Source organism: Mus musculus, chromosome 5 (genome assembly GCF_000001635.26).
Source record: "Mus musculus strain C57BL/6J chromosome 5, GRCm38.p6 C57BL/6J".
Taxonomy (NCBI): domain Eukaryota; kingdom Metazoa; phylum Chordata; class Mammalia; order Rodentia; family Muridae; genus Mus; species Mus musculus.
Window position 1 is genome coordinate 39,235,019 of NC_000071.6, and position 26,174 is coordinate 39,261,192.

General features: G+C 40.7%; 1 long non-coding RNA gene across 1 annotated transcript in view; it reads right to left on the reverse strand.

Moving 5' to 3' along the window:
- The window catches only part of Gm40293, a 93,894-nt gene that overhangs the window by 21,843 nt on the left and 45,877 nt on the right, over positions 1–26,174 (reverse strand). Inside the window, exons 2-3 of the long non-coding RNA XR_868387.1 lie at positions 20,767–20,817; positions 19,990–20,078 (exon numbers count right to left, since the gene is read on the reverse strand). This is a non-coding gene — a long non-coding RNA (predicted gene, 40293). The remainder of the gene's footprint in view (positions 1–19,989; positions 20,079–20,766; positions 20,818–26,174) is intronic.

Consider the following 26,174-nt stretch of genomic DNA (forward strand, 5'->3'; position numbering starts at 1 on the left):
GACCCAGGCTAGCCTTAGAAGGTCAGTCCTTCTTTATGTCTCTCAGAAGGACTTTCTATCAAATGATTTTGCAATGATTAAATTTTTGTTCGTGTGTTTAACACTTTATAATGTCACACTGCTTTTATATGCTCATTTTAATACTGTATCTTTTATTTTTCCAGATTTAGTGATGAAAGGTTGACAAATAAAAATTGACCCTACTTAAGAACTAGACATACTTTGATATATGGATACACTATGAAATTATTTCCACAATCAAGCTAATTAACATATCCATCATCTCATACGGTTACCTGATTTTTATAATGAGAACACATGAGACTTACTTTCTTAGCAAACTTCAGGAATATAATATATTATCCTGGACATAAGCAGCACCAGCATAAGACACAGAGTTTTGCTGGCACTTTAGACATCTTAGTGTCCTCTCCTAAATGGCCTGCCTCTGGTGGCTTAGTCACCAGGGTGCTCTGTAGACTTAGTTAGTCAAATAACTCCTCTGCTTCCTCTCAACTCATAATTTATGGCTGTTTAATATTTTACCTCAAACAAGTATGCATTACGGGCCTAATGTATAATCTAATACTTTTTATGCTTGGTAATATAAGGACAAGTATGAACAACACTGTTGCCATTAGTAACTACACATGCATCTTTTTACGCCTTCCCCTCCCATATATAAACACTACCATTGTGCTTCTCTTCCTATTCCCCAGATGTAATAGGATCTCAAAAATAACTAATGGATACATGAATGAATGATTGAAAATACCAAGACTTGGAAAGTGAAAGCCTCCTTGGATTGCTTCATCTTTTGTTTATTTTACAAAATTACACTAAATCTCATGCCCAAACTCAGGCAATCCCTAAAACTTCCCTTGTCCCCATGCTCTACATAGAGATGTTTTCTTATTAATTCTACTTTGTATATTACCTGTTATAGACAGATATGTGGGTGGTACCCAATGATGGTTGAGGACTGGGTCCCATGCAAATCTCCCCATCTCTGCTGTAGAAATCATTGCTTCTTGGGGCAGCACTCAGGACACCATCTCTTATCTAGCATTAGCCTTTACTAGGCACTAGAGTGTAGCCGAGAAAATATTTCCAATAGTATTGACCTTTCAAACACTTTGCTTACAGCATAAGAATTTTTCAGGATTTTCAACTTTTTCAACTAATTCATTAGATGTGAACCTGAGATCTAGCAATAATGGACTCCTGTGAGCTCTTTATAGATGGTTACTAGGCAATTGTCTGTGCATCATGTTACATTATTTGTTCCTGTTCAGTTTTCTGTGTTTCTTGATACATGAATGCTTTGTGTGTGTGTGTGTGTGTGTGTGTGTGTGTGTGTGTGTGTGTGTGTGCAAATATGTGCAAGTATGTGTGGGTTCAGTGGGTGTACATTTGTGTGAAGGCCTGAGGTCAACCTTGGATGTCATCCTCTGGAGCTGTCTTCCTTGGCTTTAAGGCCAGTTTTCTTGCTTGTTACATAGCTTGCTTATTAGGCTAGGCTGACTGGCAACGAATTCCAGGAATGCTTTTCTCTCCACTTTCCCAGGGCCAGAGTTATAAGTCTGTATTGCCATGCCCAATTTTAACATGGGTTCTGGCAATCAAACCCAGATCCTCCTATGTGCCTGGTGAGAAAACATCAGTCTTAAGTTTGGTCAGATGATACAAATGGTTCTCAAGCATTCTCAGAATCAGACACTAAGCCAGGATGATCCTTTTAAGGTATAAAACCAAAGCATCAGTGTTCCTAGTTGGCCATCTGCCTCCTGTTGGTCATTTCTGTCTGTTTCCCTCTCTTCAACATCAATACTTGTTACAACAAGAAAATCAACCGGGAGAAGATCTATAGCTCAACAGGGTGGCCTAAGCGGTACTTTCCTCTTTAAGACAAAGAGTGAAAGCAAGGCATTCAATATTGACTCTCCATCAGCTCATATGTTTCCAACAGGCCATTGGGGTGACAGATACAAAAACAGTTGGCCATGAACAACACCTCCTGCTGCCTGAGAAAGATGCCTCTGCACATCTCTTTGTTCAGAACCAGGCAGGAGTGTAAGATGAATACGTTTTTCATGAGTTCAGTGCAGCAGATCAGGGGCTTTCCAATGGGTTCAGCTCACACGTGTGTTTACTTTGAAGGATAGAAAACGGCCCAGTGCTTCATTAACTGTAGGATGTGAGGGTGCATTGGAGAGCCCAATGAAAGAAAGCAAAGGCACAAGCTGAATAGATAGCAACATGTTAACAAAGTAATGGCAAGGATTAGGGAGATGATGCTAGGGGCTGAGCTGATGGCATTTTGTTGCAGCATGCCGTAGATCCTTGACTTCTATGCTCAGGTATCATAGCTGCAAACATGGAGACAGAGAAATAAATAGAGGTTTCCAAGGCTAGAGGGAAAAAGAAACAGATTAGAACCCATGAACCCAAATTCATCCTGGCCCAATGCTGCATCTAGCAACTACAGTGTCCATAAATGCTACTGAATTCTTTCAAGACCTGCCAACTTGAATAGTCCTAGTCTGAGAACTGAGTCTCATTCTGGTTATTCTTCAAGCCATCTCTTTCCAAATTATCTTTCTTCCATGGACCTAAATAGTGAAGATATTGTTGGTCATAGTTGAAATGCAATCAACCTTGGGTGTTCAATTTTGAAAGTAAGTGTGAAGAGGAAGGCCTGAGGATCAGAACATTTATGTTTGAATTCTGATTTGGCAAACAATGTCAGCATGGCCAGCAGAGATTCTAACATCTTCAATTTTCTATATGGCAATGTCCATAAATATGACCATGAAGAGCAGTTTGTAAATCGAACTGAAGCAGATTATCCTAAGAATCTAGTGCAGTGCTTAAATATACAATCTCTACCAAGCTCCACCCATTCCACAGAAATGGGAGCAATGTCTAAATCTAAACTCAATATTTTATGATAGGCCTTTGGTTACCATCAAGAGCTAAGTAGCTGCAATTTGGAAAGATGACTTAAATCTGGGACACTTAGTGAATAGTACATTTAGAAAATCCATATGAAACACTTTAACGTGAACCTAGAAGCATTGTCTTCTGTTTCCAACAGTGTAAAATCTGTGTTAGAGGGTCAAAAGCAGCCTTGCTTCCTCAAAAAGGTATAGGAGTTTGCTGGAAAGGCACAAAATCATATTGTATTTAGAGAGTTTATATGGTATTCATGACATGTCCACCTGCATAATTGTATTTACACATAATAAACAATTGTGTTTAGTGCCAATAATTGAGAGGGCATTAGCTTCGTACTAGGTTTGTATTTTAACACCTGGTAAAAGAATCATGAGACAGTTGCACATAATTCTTTTTTATTCCCATTTTCCCTGAAGGTGAGTGTTGTGAGAAACTGAAGATCACAAATCACACTGCAGTTCTTGCCCTGTTGATCAGTGAACTGTGGGCTCCACACTCCCACTTCTCTCAGATGCTGTTAGTGAAACAGGACTGAAGACATGTCTTTGTAACTCATTCATGTCAGTCTGTACTTAAGGTTACTTACAATACAGTTAGTGGAGGGACCATTCGCTCTTTTCCATAGGCTCTAAGGTATAATTATACATAGGATGTCCCATATGTGTGGGATTGGCAACTACTGAGGGATCCTGGTACCAGTTACTCCAGTTGTCTGACAAACGGTGCTTCAAGATTATTAATTTTTTCCACCCAAGCAAGAGGGCCTTCAGCTCTTTTTGTCCATGTTTTAACATTCTTTTTTTTTTTTTTGAAAAGTTCCAAGTACTCTAATGACTGTGGTATTAGTCTGCCTTCACGAGTAAACATCTGAGGATATTGTTCATGGGGATGAGGTGGGGAGATGGAGGGTAGGGGCAAGCGGTTGGGAGGGTGTGGTGAAAGTTGCTATTCGTGAGTTAAAAGTAACTCTTTGTTAAGAAGTTCATGAGCACCTTCATCCTTTTTCTTCAACTTACAGCTGCTGTACAGAATGCTGGAGGAATGCCAGAAGTGTAACCCTGCAACTCTCCATAGTGACCATGTAATGTTTTGTTCTTACCTTGTTTGTGGTATCTTACTTTTACACCAGAAAGGGGCAGAGCAGACGGCAGTCCTCTGTTCATCCTAGCTCCATTGCCTGGCTTGGAGGCCAAGGCTGTCTAATGCCTAGGACCCGTAAGGAAGTGGAAACTTAAAAGTTCTTTGGAAACTTAGCTGTGTTGGATGGTGTCTTGCTGGGGCAAACAAATGAAGGAGTGTTTTCCTGAAGTGGACACAAGTGAAAGGTTGCTTTGCTAAAGCAAACACATGAAGGACACGTGATGAAGAATTCTTCACTAACGACTTGCATGTATTGGATTACCTTACATTTATGGTTGAGCTCACTTTGTCATGACTCTATAGAGAGAAATGCACCGGAAAAAAAAATTATGGTGGCTAGTGGCTTCTTGTCACTTCAGGGGATGCAGGGTGATTGACAGAGTGATGTCAGCTGATATAGACTCACATAGTTTTACTAAGACAGACTCACATGCTGAGACAAGTGGTAAGGCAAGATCCATGGAGGATACATGATGTTTGGAGAGAGTTAAATAGGACTCAACAGACTGAGAGGAGCTTGCATGTAGAGCTAGCTCTGCAATGATTCTTGGTCTCCAGTCTTTGTTGATCTCCATTTCAATGAGAGATGCACTACAAAGAATTTCTCCTGACATCCCTGCTGGTCCTATTCCTCCTGCTGACTTGAGCTGATTCTGCTGAGGCCAGGCTGTTCCTGTTAGGTCTTGCTACCATTGTTGCTATCCTGTCACTACTAAAATGAACTGCTGATTTCCCGACAACACAAATGGGATTTGCTCCAAAGAACAATTTCCAAACTGGTCCACTTCACCCATATCCTAAAAAAACTATCTTGTCTACTACCTCTGGTGGGTAGTGGGCTAGAAGGGAGGTAAAAGCACTTAAGAACCATCATTAAAAGTAGGTTGAGAAAAAAAATGAAGCCTATCAAATCAAATCAATTCCATGAAGCACAGCAAGGGAGGAGGAGGAGGACCACCATGCCATCCTCAGAGCTGCCCTCCAGCATGCAGCACAGGCAGGCCATGGGCATCATCTTGCTGCCATGCCAAGCAGAATAGATGCAGGATATCACCCAAGGAGCCCACCAGCTGCATGGCCAGCCTGCAGTGGGAACCACCACAATAATGTGAGTATGTGGTGGTCAAATGGAAGAGAAAGACAGCCTGAGTGTTATGAAGAGAGATGGAACTGGAAAGAAGAGAACTAGTCCCAGGTCATGAGCACAAAGGAGCTGATCCTGTCTATTGCTAGCTACAGCACTTGGAAGAACAGGTCCTACATCTGGGTACAGGGGTGATAGCCCTCTCCTATCCCTCACCACCTGATACAGTCAGGAGAACTTGTAGTCTTAAGATCCAGTGTAGCATTAAGAACAGATTGCACCTTGCCTGGCCATCACAGTAGTGCTGACCCTGGCTGAGGTGGAGCTGGTGAGCTCCAGTACAGGGTGAAGGATAGCTGGCCCCATTACTCATATAGCATGAGGTGGCATAGATGCAGGAGTGATGCCCTTTCTGTCCCCCACAATATCCAGGAGAGCTATCCCTGGGGTCATGAAAGTCAAAGATCTATCCCTGCCCCTCACTGTCTATAGCCTTGCACCTTGCCTGGGCAACACAGTGAACCTGGTCCTGATGGTGAGGCTCAGATAAGCCAACCCCAAGGGTGTGAGAGTGGGAGAGTGGGAGCCCTTATAGACCACAGCACTTAGGAGAGTGGGTCCCACACCTTGACTGGGTAACATAGTGAAGCTGGCTTTAGAGGCATGAGTCTGGTGCTGGTGAGCTAGCCCAGAGAGCATGTGAGAGTTGAGTGGCTTAATTAGAGCAGTGCTGGAGAGCTTGTTCTGGTGGTGCGAATAAGGGAAAGACTGAGAGTTGATCAGTTCAGCTACCACCCAGGCCCAGATACTGAGCCTACTGTCCATGAGACAGGGCCATGACAGGATAACCAGAAAGAGCCCCGCTGAGAGTCCGACACTAAGGTTGTCACAGAAGTCAAAGGTCTCGAACTGACCAATGACTACTTGCAATAAACATGGAAATGGATGTAATTGGAGGATATCATCCTGAGTGAGGCAACCCAATCACAAAAGAAGTCACTTGATATGCACTTACTGGTAAGTGGATATTATCCCAGAAACCTAGAATACCCAAGATACAATTTGCAATACACAAGAAAATCAAGAAGGAAGACCAATGCATGAATACTTCATTCCTCCTTAGAATAGTGAATAAAATACCCATGGAAGGAGTTACAGAAACTAAGCTTGGAGCTAAGATGAAAGGATGGATCATCCAGACACTGCCCCACCCTGGGGTCCATCCCATAATCAGCCACCAAATGCAGACACTATTGCATATGCCAGCAAGATTTTGCTGAAAGGACCTTGATATAGCTGTCTCTTGTGAGGCTATGCCAGTGCCTGGCAATACACCAGCATCTGCTGTCACCTGAATTTTTGATCTTAGCCATTCTGACTGGTATGAGGTGGAATCTTAGGCTTGTTTTGATTTGCATTTCCGTGATGATTAAGGATGTTGAAAATTTTTTTCAGGTGCTTCTCAGCCCTTTGGTTTTCCTCAGTTGAAAATTCTTTATATAGCTCTGTACCCCATTTTTAATGGGGTTATTTGAATTTCTGGAGTTCAGAGTTTTGATCTCTTTGTATATATTGGATATTAGTCCCCTATCAGATTTAGGATTGGTAAAAATTCTTTCCCAATTTGTTGGTGCTCTTTTTTGATTATTGACAGTATCTTTTGCCCTACAGAAGCTTTGCAATTTTATGAGGGCCCATTTGTCAATTCTTGATCTCACAGCACAGACCATTGCTGTTCTGTTTAGGAATTTTCTGCCTTTGTTCATATTTTGAGGCTTTCCCCACTTTCTCCTCTATAAATTTCTGTTTCTCTGGTTTTATGTGGAGTTCTTTGATCCACTTAGATTTGAGCTTTGTACAAGGAGATAAGAATGGATCAATTCTCATTCTTCTACATGATAACTGCCAGTTGTGCCAGCACCATTTGTTGAAAATGCTGTCTTTTTTCCACTGGATGGTTTTAGCTCCCTTGTCCGAGATCAAGTAACCATAGGTGTGTGGGTTCATCTCTGGGTCTTCAATTCTATTCCATTGATCTACCTATCTGTTGCTGTACTAGTACCATGCAGTTTTTATCACAATTGCTCTGTAGTGCAGCTTTAGGTCAGGCATGGTGATTCCCCCAGAGGTTCTTTATTGTTGAGAATAGTTTTAGCTATCCTGGGTTTTTTGTTATTCCAGATGAATTTGCAAATTGCCCTTTCTAACTCAGTGAAGAATTGAGTTGGAATTTTGATGGAGATTGCATTGAATCTGTTGATTGCTTTCGGCAGGATAGCCATTTTGACCATATTAATCCTGCCAATCCATGAGCATGGGAGATTTTTCTATCTTCTGAGATCTTCAATTTCTTTCTTCATGGACTTGAAGTTCTTGTCATACAGATCTTTCACTTCCTTAGTTAGAGTCACACCAAGGTATTTTATATTTTTTGTGACTATTGTGAAGGGTGTTGTTTCCCTAATTTCTTTCTCATCCTGTTTATCCTTTGTGTAGAGAAAGTCCACTGATTTGTTTGAGATAATTTTATATCCAGCTATTTCACTGAAGCTCTTTATCAGATTTAAGAGTTCTCTGGTGGAATTTTCAGGGTCACTTATACATACTATCATATCATCTGCAAATAGTGATATTTTGACTTCTTCCTTTCCAATTTGTATCCCCTTGACCTCCTTTTGTTGTCGAATTGTTCTAGCTAGGACTTCAAGTACTATATTGAATAGGTAGGGACAAAGTGGGCAGCCTTATCTAGTCCCTGATTTTAGTGGGATTGCTTCGAGGTTCTCTCCATGTAGTTTGATGTTGGCTACTTTTTTGCTGTAGATTGCTTTTAATATATTTAGGTATGGGCCTTGAATTCCTGATCTTCCAAAACTTTTATCATGAAGGGGTGTTGGATTTTGTCAAATGCTTTCTCAGCATCTAACCAGATGGTCATGTGGTTTTTGTTTTTGAGTTTGTTTATATAGTGGATTACATTGATGTATTTCCATATATTAAACCATCTCTGCATCCCTGGGATGAAGCCTACATGGTAATGATGGATTATCGTTTTGATGTGTTCTTGGATTCGGTTTGCAAGGATTTTATTGAGTATTTTTGCATCAATATTCATAAGGGAAATTGGTCTGAAGTTCTCTTTCTTTTTTGGATCTATGGGTGGTTTAGGCATCAGAGTGATTATGGCTTCATAGAAAGAATTGGGTAGAGTACGTTCTGTTTCTATTTTGTGGAATAGTTTGAGGAGAGTTGGAGTTAGGTCTTCTTTGAAAGTCTGATAGAACTCTGCACTAAACCTATATGGTCCTGGGCTTTTTTTGGTTGGTAGACTATTAATGACTGCTTCTATTTCTTTAGTGGAAATGGGACTATTAAGATCGTTGATCTGATCATGATTTAACTTTGGTACCTGGTATCTATCTAGGAATTTGTCCATTTCATCCAACTTTTCCAGTTTTGTTGAGTATAGCCTTTTGTAGCAGGATCTGAATTTCCTCAGGATCTGTTGTTATGCCTCCTTTTTCATTTTTGAATTTGTTAATTAGGATACTGTCCCTGTGCCCTCTATTTAGTCTGGCTAAGGGTTTATCTGTCTTGTTGATTTTCTCAAAGAACCAGCTCCTGGTTTGGTTGATTCTTTGAATAGTTCTTTTTTTTTTTTTTTTCACTTGATTGATTTCAGCCCTAAGTTTGATTATTTCCTGCCATCTACTCCTCTTGGGTGAATTTGCTTCCCTTTGTTCTAGAGCTGCTAGGTGTGCTGTCAGACTGCAAGTATATGCTCTCTCTAGTTTCTTTTTGGAGGCACTCAAGGCTCTGAGTTTTCCTCTTAGGACTGCTTTCATTGTGTCCCATAAGTTTGGGTATGTTGTGACTTCATTTTCATTAAACTCTAAAAAGTCTTTAATTTCTTTCTTGACCAAGATATCATTGAGTAGAGTGTTGTTTAGTTTCCATGTGAATGTTGGCTTTCTATTAATTATGCTGTTATTGAAGATCAGCCTTAGTCTGTGGTGATCTTATAGGATACCTGGGATAATTTCAATATTTTTGTATCTGTTAAGGCCTGTTTTGTGACTGATTATATGGTCAATTTTAGAGGAGGTATCATGAGGTGCTAAGAAGAAGGTATATTCTTTTCTTTTAGAATAAAATGTTCTGTACATATCTGTCAAATCCATTTGTTTCATAACTTCTGTTAGTGTCTATGTGTCTCTGTTTAGTTTCTGTTTCCAGGATCTGTCCATTGTTGAGAGTGGTGTGTTGAAGTCTCCTACTATTATTGTGTGAGGAGCAATGTGTGCTTTGAGATTTACTAAAGTTCCTTTAATGAACATGGCTGCCCTTGCATTTGGAGCATAGATATTTAGAATTGAGAGTTCATTTTGGTAGATTTTTACCTTTGACAAATATGAAGTGCTCCTCCTTGTGTTTTTTATAACTTTGCGTTGGAAGTCAATTTTATTCTATATTAGAATGGCTATTCCAGCTTGTTTCTTTGGACCTTTTGCTTGGAAAATTGTTTTCCAGCCTTTTACTATGAGGTAACATCTGTCTTTGTTCTTGAGGTGGGTTTCCTGTAAGCAGCAAAATGTTGGGTCCTGTTTGTGTAGCCAGTCTATTAGTCTATGTCTTTTTATTGGGGAATTGAGTCCATTGATGTTAAGAGAAATCAAAGAAAAGTAATTGTTGCTTCCTGTCATTTTTTTGTTTGTTTTTTAAAGTTGGGATTCTGTTCTTGCGAATATCTTCTATTAGATTTGTTTAAGGATTATTTTCTTGCATTTTCTACGGTGTAGTTTCCATCTTGTGTTGGTGTTTTCTCTTTATTATCCTTTGAAGGGCTGGATTCGTGGAAAGATATTGTGTGAATTTGGTTTTGTCATGGAATACTTTGGTTTCTCCATCTATGGTAATTGAGAGTTTTGCTGGGTATAGTAGCCTGGGCTGGCATTTGTATTCTCTTAGTGTCTGTATAACATTTGTCCAGGAGCTTCTGGCTTTCATAATCCCTGGTGAGAAATCTCGGGTACATCTAATAGGCTTGCCTTTATATGTTACTTGACCTTTTCCCTTACTGCTTTTAAGATTCTATCTTTATTTAGTGCATTTGTTGTTCTGATTATTATGTGTCTGAGGAATTTCTTTTCTGGTCCAGACTATTTGGAGTTCTGTAGTTCTTGTTTTTTTCATGGGCATCTCTTTCTTTAGGTATGGGAAGTTTTCTTCTATAATTTTGTGAAGATATTTGCAGGCCTTTTAAGTTGAAAATCTTCATTCTCATCTATTCCTCTTATCCTTAGGTTTGGTCTTCTCATTGTTTCCTGGATTTCCTGGATGTTTTGAGTTAGGATCTTTTTGCATTTTGTACTTTCTTTGATTGTTGTTTCCATGTTCCCTATGGAATCTTCTGTACCTGAAATTCTCTCTTCCATCTCTTATATTCTGTTGCTGATGCTCACATCTATGGTTCCTGATTTCTTTCCTAGGGTTTCTATCTCCAGAGTTGTCTCCCTTTGGGTTTTCTTCATTGTTTCTACTTCCATTTTCAGATCCTGAATGATTTTTTTCAATTCCATCCCCCTTTTGGTTTTGTTTTCCTGTAATTCTTTAAGGGATTTTTGTGTTTCTTCTTTAAGGACTTCTACCTGTTTAGCAATGTTTACCTGTAGTTCTTTAAGGACTTCTACCTGTTTAGCAGTGTTTTCCTGTAATTCCTTGAGGGGTTTTTATGCTTCCTCCTTAAGGGCTTCTACCTGTTTAGCAGTGTTCTCCTGTATCTCCTTAAATAAGTTATTAATGCCTTTCTTAAAATCTTCTACCACCATCATGAGATATGATTTTAAATCTGCTTCTTGCTTTTTGGGTGTGTTTGGGTATCCAGGACTCACTGTAGTGGACACACTGGGTTCTGATAATGCCCAGTGTTCTTTCTTGGTTTCTGTTAGTTAGATTCTTTTGTTTGCCTTTTGCCATCTGGTAATCTCTGGTGCTAATGTTCAAGCTGTCTCTGGGTGGAACTTGATCCTCCTGTGATTCTGTTAGACTCTGTCAGAACTCCTGGGAGTCCAACTCTCACCTGAGTTCCAGTTTTCAGAGCACTCTCTGCAGGCAAGCTCTTCTCTTACAGGGCAGGTGTCCAGAAGTCTGGAGCTCTGATCTGTCTCCTGAGTCCTGGGGTCAGAGCCCTCCCTGTAGGCCAACTCTCCTCTGGCAAGGAAGGTGCCCAGGGGTCTGGGTCTCAGCTCCACCTCCTGGCTGAAGATGAAGGCTCGATGGGACCCTGTCCAAGAAGCTCTGTTGTTTCTGTCGCCTACGTGCTCTCAGATGATCATGAGGTCCTGGGTGTGCTAGGGGTCTTGCGGTGTAGAGTCCTCCGGGGCCCTAGACGCCCTCGGCCAGGTTTACACAGAAGATGGTGGTGGTGCCCCCGACCATAAAGATCTCAGCCTCTGGTCAGGAGGGACTCCCCAGTCCCTGTTCCTGCTGGCTCTTGACCCTCCACGATTCCCTGGAGCTGATGTTTCATTCCACTCACCTGTGATCCCAAGGTTATCCTGAGGTCCTGCCGAGTGGAGAGTACTCTGGAGCCCTTAGTGGCCTCCTCTGGGCTCAGAAGGAAGATGGCGGTGGTGGCTGGGACCTGAAAGGATCCCAGCGTCTGGATTGGGCAGGGTTCCTTTGTCCCTGTTCCTGCTGGCAAAGACCCTTCACAATTCTTTGGAGCTGATGTTGAGTTATATTCACCAGGGATCTTGAGGTCCTGCTGTGTGGAGAGTACTCTGGAGCCCTTAGTGGCCTCCACTGGGTTCAGACGGAAAATGGCAGGCATAAAATGTTTTTAAAATAGAAAATATGTGGTATAATTTTCCTACTAGCGCATGATAGCATTCTTCCTCAACCTGGAAGTTTCTCTTCCATACGAATTAAGCACCAGGAAGTCCAATGCTCTGGGCTGGTCTCTCTCTCTCTCTCTCTCTCTCTCTCTCTCTCTCTCTCTCTCTCTCTCTCTCTTCCTCTCCCTTTCCGTCTCTCTCTCCCCTCCCCCCCTCTCTCTGTGTGGTGTCTGTCACTGTGTGTCTGTGTATGTGTCTCTCTGTCCCTCTCTGTCTTGTCTCTGTCTCTCTCTTTGAGCAGTAAAGACATAGTTCTACCACTGACACTGTAAACTGAGGGTTTATGGGGGAAATGATAGATACATCTACCTCTGCCTGGTTTCTTGCTCATCTCTCATCAGTGGAGTCTCTGTGGGTTATCTTGTTCTCTTCTCTACAGTACATCTTACAGTATGTCTTGATACTCTCTGAGGTGGTCCATGGGTCTAATTCTTCCTCCATTTTCTCATCTTCTTGGGCAAATTCTCTCAGAGAACCTTCTTCCATGTGCTATTAGGTACAGATGCTTCCATCTATCCAGGGAGCCTGCTGTGACTAAGCAGGGCCCATGAGTGCTGGCGTTTGGATATGATTTACATGGCCCAAGAGGATCTTTACCTGTAATGAAAGCATGGTTCTGGTCTCCTATTTATGTAAGAGCTGCTTTCATATCTTGGTCAGTTTAGAATTCAAGCTCCAAAAGGTGATATTATTTATGGAGACTCTTGGCCTCTACTGCTAAAAACTAAGCACCTCCCTATTCCCTAGGGAGTCCTCAGAAGGACATGTTGGCTGAATCTCAATCCCAGTGCTAACATCTGGGGAACCTAGAAATGGGATATATTGATCAGGTTAATGAGGCCCAACTCTGCATAGAGATTTAAAAAGTTGAAAACTAACAGAAAACAAAGATCATCTGGTCCTTGGGGATTCTGAATTTACCCAACCAAAACCTTACAAATATGTGCCCCCCCAGCCTTCATTTTAGGGGTTACAGTGCTAAGGTATATCCTGGGAGGGCTCAACTGAGCATTTGCAAAGGGTCCTCCAGCAGTTCACAGCCTCCCAAGCTGGGGTACTTGGGCCTGAATATTCTTGAGTGCTAGAAACCTAGTCCAGACACCTGAGCTCTTTCAAGCTTGCTCCATGCACTTTGAGGTATGGGGTGGTAGTAAGGTAGTTAGGGTACTGGTTTTAGCTTTGGATAATATTTGAATCATGAGAAGTTTGTTAATCACTCTCTCAGCTCACAACATTACTGTTTCAGAGTGAATAAAATGACTTCCTTAGACAATGATAACATGAAATTAAAAGGGATAATGGAAAAATCACAATTTTTAAAGCAGTGCAAGTTGGATAATTACAAAGGTAATTGCAGTTGGCAGCCTGCTGTGGGTACCAAGGTATCTTTAGCCACATCTGGCTTGTGGATCTCTGTGTCCCCAGCATTTTTTTCCGGTAACTCTTAGCAATATTTTCTAATGAAAATATTGTACATGGCATGGAGAATAATATCATACTCACAAAAAGTAAAACCACCTGTAATTCCAACATTGAGTCAAAATATATTCTATTTAGTATTGTAGAACTGAACTTAAAAGGGTATTTTTAAAATTTTTCATGTCAAAATGATGGCACATATAAGAGTTAAAGCTTGCTCCCATTGGTTTGAATTAGCCATTTGCTATGTATATGTCCTTCAAATCATGTAATCTTCATGTATATACATATATACATGCACATACATATATTCATACTCACATGCATATACACAATTTGTCAATTAAAATGGTTGCAGAGAAATAGGTGCTAGCATTTTGTCTAAACTCCACCACACAGTTACCTGGCAATAGCCAGGTATGCTCCTCCTCACAACTACCTAGCAACAGCCAGGTAGGCCTGACCCACTATAAAAGGGGTTGCTTGTCCCCTCCTCCTTTTCTTGCTCTCTTGCTTTCTTGACTTTTGCTTCTCTCTTGCCCACTTGGGCTCTCTTCTTCCCCCTCCCTTTCCCATTCCCTTCCCCCTCTCTCCATGTGGTCATGGCTGGCCTCTACTTCTCTACTCTCTCCCTCTCTCTGCCTTTCTTTGCCTCTACTACACTCTTAACTTCCCATTACCATGCCCTGAATAAACTCTATTCTATACTATACTGTCATATGGCTGGTCCCTCAGTTGGGAAAACATGCCTTGACATGGGCCTCCTGAGACATCTCCCTTCCTCATACCTTATTACACCTCCCCATAGAACATACCCCCCCCCCCTTTATCTTCTTATAAAGACATCATGTGGTTCTGTAACTCAGATAAAGGCCAGAATTTTAGCTTTCGTGTTAAATATTTTATGTAAACTCAAATTTAGAGGGACTGATTCTGGCTCATGGTCTGAACTGTGGTGAGACAGAGGATCATTACAGAAGGACACAGAGGCAATTCTACTCACCCCATGGGTACCAGAAAACACAGAAGGAAACAGGAGAGGACTAGAGACAAGACTGCAGAAAACTCAGGTAGCAACCTATTTCCTCCGACTGGACTCCACCCCGAGAAGGCTCCCCTACCTTCCAAAGTAGTACGTTCATATGGAGACCAAGCCTTCAGCACATAGTGGTGTTGGGTTTGGGATAGAAGCCCATTAAACACACTTTGGAGGCAGAAGCTTTAAAATAAAAGATTTATTTTCTGTTCTCACAGGGAGGCGGCCAGTTTGGGATCTGAACTGCATCCTGAAGGGAGATTGTACAATATTTTTATAGGATGGGAGCACAAAGTAAGGGGATCAGGTTGGATGGTTGCATTGACCAATCATATTTTGAAACAAGGGTTAGTTAAGCAAGGAAGTTAACATTGGTGACTGAGCCCTATCCAGGTTATCTGGCTTCAAGATCCTTGAGTCAACGTTTGCAGCCTGGTCCCCTCTGGACTCTGACCTGGAATTTTAGAATGATAAGGGAACACAGGACTGGGCAAGCTGCACATAATCAATTAAGTCAAGACAAGAAGCACATATATGCCTTGGGTGTCTTAGTTTAGATAACGGGATCTCAGCATCTCCCCTCTAAGCAGAACAGGAGTTGGGTTCCAAATCCTGGGAACATGAACTCAGTTTTGAACCTGCCAGCAAGGTGAAACTATTTTCTGAGATGGCTTCACTCAGGAAACTACATTCTAACAGTGAGAGCAGGGATCTTATACTCAATTCACAATCGAGGAGCATGCAAAGAAAAAGACTTTTCAAAGTTTGTGATTTAGGGCTAGGAGAGCTGTGCAAGGAAGGCTCCTCCCAGATAAAGTGCTGAGATAATAGAAGGATAACCTTACCCACAGTGTAGTGGACTGCCAGTGTTAGCCTGGGAGCTGCCTGCTCACTGTTTTCTACCTCGGCATGAGGTAGAGAGTGCCAGGCCCTCTCCTGCTCCTGCCAGCATACCTTAGATGTGTGTCATTTTGTTTTTAAGTCTCTTGAGGCAAGGAGCCTTGTGAGAACCACCATGAGATGGATCCAATGCCATTTTTTAGTTTATTTGGTTTAGAGTTTGCCTGGGCAGTACATTTTGGTGATGAGAAAGACTATATGATATTTTGATGTTGTTCAGTAAATAGTTTTTCTGGAAGATCTGGGAGAAATCTGGGGTAAAAATAAGGAAAAACTTTCCCCTATTGTGGGAAACTGAGGAAGCCCTGAGTGGTAGTGTGTTATTGACAAGGACTAATGCCTTAGACACATGAGAATTGGCAAAACTTTATGGTCCCTGTGCAATGTTGACAGGGTGCATAGAAAGCATTCATATAGCATTCTTCTCATGGATGTTTACAGCCTGAGATGTATGACTGACAGAGACTTCCTGTGGAGCCTAAGTCTTTCCTCTGTGCTTACATGATAAACTGAGGTTCTGGGTTGTTGTATGACAGATATGCTTGACTCTGCTTGATTCTCTCTCTCTCTCTCTGTGTGTGTGTGTGTGTGTGTCTGTGTGTGTGTCTGTGTGTGTCTGTGTCTGTGTCTGTGTGTCTGTTTGTGTCTGTGTGTCTGTCCTTTCTTAGTTTCTTCTTCTTCATAGTCAGGTTTCCTGGTCCAAGCCTTGCTGGCCATAGAACTGTATATGATAGTCACTGCTTAGTCACTTGATATGCTTTGGGCAATGGAATTAGAGGAAGTATTGACATGCCTGTGTGAAACAGGCCTTAGGGGGAGAGTCCCTGCTCAATGTTTTGCAGATGTCTCATCAGAGGAGAAGAGGAGGGAAGGGTGGGGGAAGGACTGTGTGAAAGGGGCCCTTGGAGGAGAGGGGGTCTGGATCAGAATGGAAAGTAAATAAATTATTTAATTGGGGGGAAGAAAAGGAAAGTCTCTTTCTCTGAAAGCCCTGGGGTGAGGAAAGGGGCCAGGTTACCCTGAAGATACCCATTTCTTAGAGCATAGCCCATACTTGAAATGATGGAGAAATAAACAGCAGTTGTTTTAAGGTAAAGAAGCACTGGGTTCTGGGTTATAGCATCGCTTCCGCAAAAATTAGAAAACTCAAAGAAAATGAACAGACTATTGAGATGGCTCAGTGGATAAAAATGCTTTCCTCATGCAAGCCCAACAGCCTGAGTTCATGTCCCAGAAACCACGGCAAAAACAGAGATATGACTACTCACTGTTGGCTTCTGACCTTCACATGTTCATTCTGGCAATTGTGGGCCATTTATTCGTATATCATACCATGAAGCACAACACAAATAAAACAAACACTTAAAAACACAGGAAGGAGGGAGAGACGAGGAAAGAGTCCTGGTAGCTATTTTAGGGCTTTAGTCACCTGAAGACTTTGTTTCATTGTGTTTGAGCAAGGTTCCATGTACCATTTTTAATATGACCAATGTACAGAATATGAAATTACCCATTTTCATCATTTTTACGTGTAAAGCAGGTAAACAGCATTAAATACATCCACCAAACTGTGTAAAGATTGCCCCTGTCCAAAACAGTTTTTGTCATTCCAAATGGAAATGCTACACCTAATAAAAATCACTGAATTCTTTTTAAAAGAAAAAAAAAAGGACTATTCGCATACTTTTGAGTGGTTAACATTTTATATGTGTGCCAAGGTGGCTGATTAAAATATTTTCATTGATGTTCATTCTGCACTTCCTCTGACCCTGATTCAGACTGTGAAAAGAATTTATTTCTGAGATAAAAAACACATCGCCAGCCCTTAATGTCAATCTTTGTCCTTTGTCAAGGTCTAGGCTCACTGGAAAGCCTCTCTCGGGAAGACAAGAGGAATGTGAAGTGACAGGGACAAGAAGAGAAGGCCAGAGAATAAGCAGAGAGGAGAAGAGAAAGTAGGGAAACTGACTTGGGTCTGGATGGGGGTGGCTACCCCTGAGGATGGACTTTTTCTCTTCTTCCATTGTTGTGCCCCACCCTGCTCTGCAGTTTCTAGTGAGCATGCCAGCAGCTGATTGGCCACAGAACCTGAACTGCCAGGAAGCCATCGGACATCCAGGAGCTGCATCAGTGGAGACAAGGCAGACCTCCTGGCAAACAGGATGGCCTGAGTGTGAGAGGCTCGGCATCCTGTTTCTAAGCATCACTTATAATTTTAGACTGGCAGATGAAGAAATTCCAGCATTGACAGGAATTCAATTTCCCTCCTAGCTGGGGACTCACTGAGTCTGACTTATAGAAAGTAGAGATTTATCAGGGACAGGGAGAGAAATTACAATCTGGGCATGCTCAGTGTGCCTGTCATCTCAGTGCTATAGAGAGCAGAGTTGAAAACCAGAAACCGTTTTGCTGTTAGTCTTGTCCGTGTTTCAGCGAGAGTCTGTCCTAAGGGATAGCGATAGAGCAGGACATCAGGACACTGAATATCCTCTGGTCTTCTTGTGTTTATAAGTGTGCATCTGCACATATATGTTTATGCATACCTACCTCTCACATACTAAAAAAGAAAAATAAATAGAAAGAAAATAGAGTGCTGCACCTGAGTTTGTTGGTTAAGTGTTTAATACTTATTCATTGTATCCTAGTCTGAGGATGTTTTATGACTATCCTTTTTCTCAATCAAAATTGAAAGTGTTGACCTTCTGCAAGGTTATTCATTTAGAAGCCAACACATCTGGTTATGTTCAACTCTACTTCTCAGAATACAATCAGAAAGCTTTTTCATAGCTCAGGCTCCTGCTTGAAACACAAATTAACTAAGACTCTCATTATAAAGGACACAAGAAGTCATTCAGGTTATAATTATTATTATTGTTATTATTACTTTATTGCTATTATTATTTTAAGACATGGTCACAAGTAGCTCAAGCTGTCTGTGAAACTTGCTAAGTAGCCAAAGATTACTTTGAACTTCTACTCTTTTAATTCTCCGATTTTTACATTCTAAATGCTGGGACTACAAGCAACAGAACTCTACCCAGTTTATATAGTATTGAAACTAGGATATTATACATGATAGGCAAAAACTATACCAACAAAACTATATTCTCAGTCAAGACAATAGAAAAGAAAAGAACAGGTACGGACACTATGTATTACTTTATATGTTTTTCCCTGTCTGTTACCTTAGGGCCTAAAGAAGATTTTCTTTTCTTTTTTTTTTCTTTTCTTTTTTCTTTTTTTCTTTTTAGATTCTGTCTACAATCAGCTTCAGTCAGTGATTTGCAAGATCAAAATATACTGATTGAAAAATAGTTAAAGGAGAGCATATCAAAAACCAACACATTGTGATGCCACCAGCAGCTAGACTCTATTAGAAGTGGTAGGAATGGAAGAATAAAAAGCCCAAATGGATTAAACTTGATAAGTCAACATTGAAAAATAACCCAAAGAGGCTAATCTTAGTAAAGAAACAAACACTGGGTAAATGCAATCAAGAAAATTAAAACAAATGTTAAGTTCATTTTAGAGATCAGAAGAGTAACCCTGCAAACAAGGCATCAGAAACACTGCTACTGTAGCCAAAGCCACACTGCTGAAGTATCCCTCTAGGTAGCAGATTTCTGACTCTTTGTTGTTTCCTTCACAGCTGGGTCCTTGAAGGCTGAGTCCTTCTTGCTCTGTCCCCAAGGCCATGAACAAACACCATACAGAAGAAAAACACTTCCAGCATTTGAATGACTTTCATTAAATATCAGTGAAGTTTGTCTCACCTCGTTTAAACCTGAAAATGACTGATCAATATGGAAATATGAATAGGAGAGTTATGTAGCTTATGGTTGGAAGCCATTATAAGAACTGGTGGCTACAGGAAGGCTTGAGAGTTATTTAAAACTTAAAAGGAGGCAAAAAATGCATGCATTATTGCACAGGATAATTTATTTTATTTTATTTTATTTTATTTATTTTAATTATTTAACTTCAAGTTATAAAGCTAGAGTATTTTTGGCTTGCTCAGCCTGCTTTCTTACAGAACTACCAGCCTGGCAATGAATGGCACCACTCACTGTGGGCTGGACCATCCCTGAACAGTAACTAATTAAGAAAATGCCCTGAAGGCTTGCATACAACTCTATCTTATGGAAGCATTTTCTTAATTGATATTGCTTATCTCGGGATGACTCTAACTTGTGTCAAGTTGACACACAGTACCAGCCAGTACATACGACCCCTTGTCAACTTGACACACAAGTGCATCACCATTAAGCCACAACCTTTCCTCTTTCATTTCTCTTTCCTAAGATCTTCCATTAAAAACATAAATAACTTTAAAAGTCCCACCGTCTTTACAAATTTAAACACATTAAAAGTTTAGTCTCTTCTCTTTAAAAATCTAAAATCTCATTTAAATATTCAAAGTCTTTCAGCTGATAGCTCCTGTAAAGTCTAAAATTAACCTAAATACTTTCCCCAAGAGGAAAGGACCAGGGCACATTCATAACGTGAGCAAAGCAAACTCAAACTTCAACAGTGTAAATAACTTAATGTCCAATTACCTGCATTCATTCACGACATTCTGGCCTCCTTCAAAGGGTGTAGTCACTTCCCAGGCTCTGTCTTCTGCAGCACACACCATGAGCAAAAGCTAAGTTGGGGAAGGAAGCATTTATTTGGCTTACACCTCTTGACTTATATTAGGAGAAGTCAGGACAGGAACCTGGAGGCAGGAGCTGTTGCAGAAAGTTGAAAAAGGATGCTGCTTACTGGCTTGCTTCAGTGGCTTGCTTACCCTGCTTTCTTATAGAGCCCAGGACCACCAGCCCAGGGACAGCCACTCACAGTAGGCTTGTCTAAAGCTGATCTTATGGAGGACTTTTCTTAATTGATATGTTAAGCTGATATAAAACTATCCAGCACAATAGATGTATCACCTATCTATGACAGGTGAAAGACACCTAGCAAATCTAAATCTTCAAGATTTTACGGGGGGGGGGGGGGGGGAGTTTAGTTTTCAACACAGATCTGCATTCTCCTGACCATGGAATCAGATGAGCCTTCTTGAGATGGCATACTGGGCCTCTTTCCTTATTTGCTCCTACTATAGCAATTACATTTCCTTTGAGTCAATTTGAGGTAGAAATCGCCTCAGTACAAGAGCATTTTGATTTATTTAAAGTAGGCGTGATTTGTTGTTTCAAGGTAAATTCTACCACCCAGAAGTCATATCCTGTGGTTATGTGTTGTGTTGTATTGTGTTAAGTCTGTCCCTGTGGGTCATAAAATATCATTCGTTACTGTTAAATAGCTTGTGGTCTGCTCAGGTGGATACGTACCATCCTGTAGTTAATCACTTCGATAGCTAACTGGCAGATCTCCAACTTCTTCTACAAGGCAAAAAGGAAAGACTCCCTTTGAATAAAGGTGGATTTTTATATTAAATATTATATTGTGGAACAACTGGCCTACAAATTAAGTCTCACAAATTCAGTATTTTGTGATACCCATAAGAAGTTTTTAACATTTTACGTTCCCGAGTCTCCTTTTTTGAATGTCAATGAAGTCACTGGGCCTTTTGCCTATGAGAGGAAAGGAATGTATACAATTTCACTCACACACACACACACACACACACACACACACACACACACACACACACACATGTAAAACCTGCATTCTGTTTTGGGGAACAGCCTTGAGTGTTCTGATATATGTCCTCAGAGACCCTGGTTATCCATGATCTCTTATTTTACGCAATTTTGGATCCAATTAATTGTACAAGGTGTTCTTAAAATACTGAAATACAGTTTCAAAATGTCTAGGTTCTTTTGGTGTTGGAATGACTTAGTAGGAATGGTTTCAAATATTTTTTACATGACAATCTTGTCACATCTTCTGAATGGGAAATGTTTCTCTGGTTACAATGAGATGAAATAAGTACTCTTATTATTTCCTAAAATCATTATATCCCAGGACTGTCTTCCATAACCTGTCATTTGAAGTCTCTCTGATCTATGTGATCATTTAAATACTTCTAGAATAACAATATTCTGTTTAGCAATTGAGGTTTCTTCCTGAATACATGAAATAAGTCTATATTTCATTTTCCAATATATTGAAAGAACTCTGGGTTTTCTTTTCTTTTTGATAGACTCAACTGAATTCTCAAAGAGAGCTGAGCAATTTATTGTCTCCCATATAATTCTGTCTCTCTCTCTGCAGAGATGGTGTGGCAATTATCTTGATTGGAGATGTGCCAAGAGTGTACTTAGATTGCACTTTAGTGATATTTTGGAAAGAGAGCTTTATTTCGTAGAATTCATAACAGCATCACAAAATTATTTACTTCTACAAAACTTTTCCTAGTGTTCTACACAAGCGAGATTGAGTGGCTGTCCTCCTGTACTCTCTCTGGAGACACTCCCCTGCAGACAGACTGGAACCTCCATATTCACAATTATGTTGTATTAGAGGCCAGGCCATTCAGAAGATGTGGCAAGATTGTCATGTGGAAAATATTTGAAACCATTCTAACCTAGTCATTCCATCATCAATAATAATAATAATAATAATAATACTAAAATGAAAAAACCTAGATATTTTGAAACTGTACTGCTGTATTTTAAGAAATACACGGAAATTTAGCACTGAAATTTAGTGCTAGTTTTAAGAATACTTTGTACCGTTACTTGGACCCACAATTGCTTAGAGCAAGGGATCATGGATAACCAGGGTTGCCAAGAACATACATCAGGATGCTCAAGGCTCTCCCCTGGAACTGAAATGAAGTGCGTGTGTCATGTATAAGAAAGACTGTGCCAAATAGGCAGAGTATACAAGGTCCCCATGGCTGAGGCACATAGAAGAGCCATGCTGAGAAAGCAGTGGGAATCCTAGATTATGCAAATAAATGGAGCCTATAGAACACAAAGAGTTGAGAAGCTTCCTCAGTGGACAGTAAATTCAATAGAACTTTCTGTCCTGAATAACTTGAAGTTAGCATTAGAACATCAGATGCACATGTGTGCCTTGAATCAGAAAGGCTCAAGAAGAGAAGAAAGTGGGAGGGAGCCGAGGAATAGGAGCGTGTGTCAAAGTTTCCCAATGCAAAGTCCCCAAAGAAGAATGACTGAATCAGAGAGGACAAAGGAATGGTGCCCCAAACCTTTGTAGACATTGAAAAATAATTACTTTCTAAACTTCTAGGAAACATACAGCACAACCGGTTGACAGTGGCTGCAGAGTACAGTTTGCATGTATTTAATGTGCATTACATTTGTTCTTCCTTCTGTATACATTGTTCTTCACATTGGTTTAAGCCACTGAATCATTCATTCTTTAGAGGTAGTCAGTACATGACCAATAGCAGCATTGTGGGAACTGTCTTGTTGCTAGCTAGCTTCTGGTTTTGAACAGAAAGGAAAGCATTAGACCTCTGTTCGCCCTGGTAGCATGAAGCTCTTGCATAACGGCAAACAGAAGTTCACTTCCTGTTCCAAGTTCCAGGAGCTCAGGTGCAGGTTCCCTGTAATCTGAAGACAGTAGTTTAGTTGTAAGTGTTTGTGGTTAAGTCTTGGTTTCTGTCTCCAGCACTCATTTCTTTCTGCTTCCCTCACCCTGTTCTAGGTAGTCACAGTTTTCTGTGATCTACTTTGTGCCACATGGGAGAGCCAAGCAGCCTTGGTGGTAAATATTCAGATATTTAACCAATTCCAACTGTGAGTTAAGAATCTGGCTCACACTTTGGTCTTCCTTCTTCTTTTGTTTCATGTGTTTTGCGAATTGCATCTTGGGTATTCTGAGCTTCTAGGCTACTATCCACTTATCAGTGAGTGCATATCATGTGCGTTCTTTTGAGATTGGGTTACCTCATTCGGGATGATATTCTCCAGATCCATCCATTTTCTAAGGATTTCATAAATTCATTGTTTTTAATAGCTGCATAGTAGTCCACTGTGTAAAGTTACCATATTTTCTGTATGCATTCCTCTGTTGCAGGGCATCTGTACTTTTTCTTGGAAGGGGGAACAAAATGCCCATGTAAGGAGTTACTGAGACAAAATGTGAAGGAGAGACTGAAGGAATGACCATCCAGAGACTGCCAAACCTGGGGATCCATCCCATAAATAACCACCAAAACCAGACACTATTATGGATGCAACAGGACCTGATATAGCTGTCTCCTGAGAGGCTCTGCCAGTGCCTGGCAAATACAGAAGTGGATGCTCACAGCCATCCATTGGATGGAGCACAGGTTCCCCAATGAAGGAACTAGAGAAAGGACCCAGGGAGTTGAAGGGATTTGCAGCCCCATAGAAGGAACAACATTATGAACTAACCAGTATCTCCAGAGTTTCCTGGGACTAAACTACCAAACAAAGAAAACACAGTGGGACTCATGACTCTAGCTACATATGTAGCAGAGGATGGCCTTTTGGGACATCAATGAGAGGAGTTGGTTCTGTGAAAGCTTGATGCCCCAGTGTTGAATGCCAGGACAGGGAAATGGGAGTAGGTGGGTTGGTGAACAGGGGGAGGGTGGAAGGGATAGTGGGTTTTTGGAGGGGAAACTAGGAAAGGGAATAACATTTGAGATGTAAATAATGAAAATATCTAATAATTAATAATAATAATTAATAACAACAACAACAACAACAATAATAATAAAATAATCTGGCTCACTTGCATGGTATATTCTACATGGCACATTCCCAGTGTACCCAAAGCCTCCCTTCCTCTGCAGAACACCCAGTGTTCCAAATGAGAACATCAAGTCCCTCAAGAAGATGTGTGGCTCTTAGGTTCAGGACCTTCTTCTTCAAGTGAGAGTAGGTAGCACACAGTGTATTGGAAAGGGGAAGAGATTTCTTTGCTTAAGTCATTGAAAGGTAGGAGGCCCATGCTGTTGCTCATCTATGAGAGATTTCTGATTCCCAGTGTCAGAAACTACTGTCTCTTTACTGCCTGTCCTTTCCACCACCACGGTGAGTTTGAAAAGCGTGCTACCGATTGTCCTGAGGGACGGACTCTGAGTCTTACCCATATTTGTTCTAATCACAGCAGCTAGCTGATCCTCTGGCCTGCCGTGGGTTGTTTGTAAAGCTGTGATTAAAAATTAGGGGATATGAGAGGTAGGGACTGGGAAAAGAAGGGAGAGGAGAAACTGCTATCAGGATGTAAATTACGTCAATAAGTTAGTTTGAAAAGAATATAAGTATAAAATTAAAATAGACTAGTTGAATTTGTACACATCTAAACTTAAATACTTCTTACTGTGGGTGCTGTTTGGTGGTAAAGCAGTTGCTTAGCATACATAAGACCTTGGGCCCAACCCACACAAATTGTCCCAGTACTTCCTGCAAATAGAAATAAATAAACAAATAAACAAATAAACAAATAAGCAAACAAACAAATAAATAAATAAATAAATAAATTCATATCCTTAATGGCAATCTATATAATCAATGTCAACAACTTTCTGAAAGACTGTTACATGGAGCATAATACAGGAGACATGGGCATCTAGTGAGCCTCTTCACCTGTCAAACTCAATGCTAAATTTTTTTATGAAGAAATTCCTATTTAATCTTACAGTGACCCTTGAAGTGGATGGATTGTTACCCTCTCATCAAAAGAGAAAGCTGAGGTTCAAGAAGGGAGTCTAATGAAATTCAGGGTTTGTCCCATGTGGCAGTAAATGTAGGCAATAATATAATATGAAGATGGGAAACCCCAGGGACTATCAGCTTGGCCTCACACAAGGCTATCTGGGAAAGCAATAAGCTCTCTGCCCTTGGAAATAATTTGTAGTGGAAGGATAGAAAATTATTTGCCAGGAGCATTATTGAGGAGTTCAAGGACAAGAATGTTAAGTGTTTGAAAGGCTCCCCTTTAAACTGAGAGTTACCTTGGTGCTTTACATCATTATGCATGTTTTCATATTCTCAGATCCGTCGACCTAACCACCTCTGTGTTTATAGGGTCTGTTTTATTCACTAACTCTCAGGATGTGTCAGGCTCTCTGTTGGAGGCAGGTTCACACAAACACAGGACATTTACTTGATTTTTATTTTTGCTTTGAAAAACAAAGCTGAGTTTCATTTAAAGTAAAAAAATAAATAAAATAAAATGGTTCCAAAGTAAAGGTTTTTGAAAGTCGAGTATAAGCTAGAAGCATTTGAAGCAACTGACTTGCAGTTCTCTTTGCTGTCATCATTTTTGTTTTGATATTCTCTCTCTCTCTCTCTCTCTCTCTCTCTCTCTCTCTCTCTCCTCTTTTCTTTCAGAAGACCTTGTGCCCACCCACCCCACTACAGGCCTACTCCTAGAATGAAACTTCTTTTAAGAGTCTATGGGAATATTTCTCGACCTCAGACAGAAAAATGGCCAGAGGCCAACACTCATTTGAGGGTCTCTTCCCACTCCATTCTTCTTGGCTGGTTTATTGCCAGTCCCCTTTTAGAAAGAGCCTTATTAATAAGTACATTAATGCATGGCTGGCAGCATTCAAGAAACTCCTGTCCTTTCTGGTCTGAAAGAACAGCCAGAAAGTACCTCTGTGTGACAGAGAACATGGTGAACACTGTGTTCTTCCTGAAAAGAGGTGGCTTTCTTAGTGGTTCCATTTGTTTCAGGACTCTGACACCACTTCAATGGGTGATCAAGCTCCACTGCACAGTGGCTTTGCTTCAGTTAACCCTGTCCTAAAGTAGATGTGCTTTTCCCTTTTCTTGGTGCTGATGCC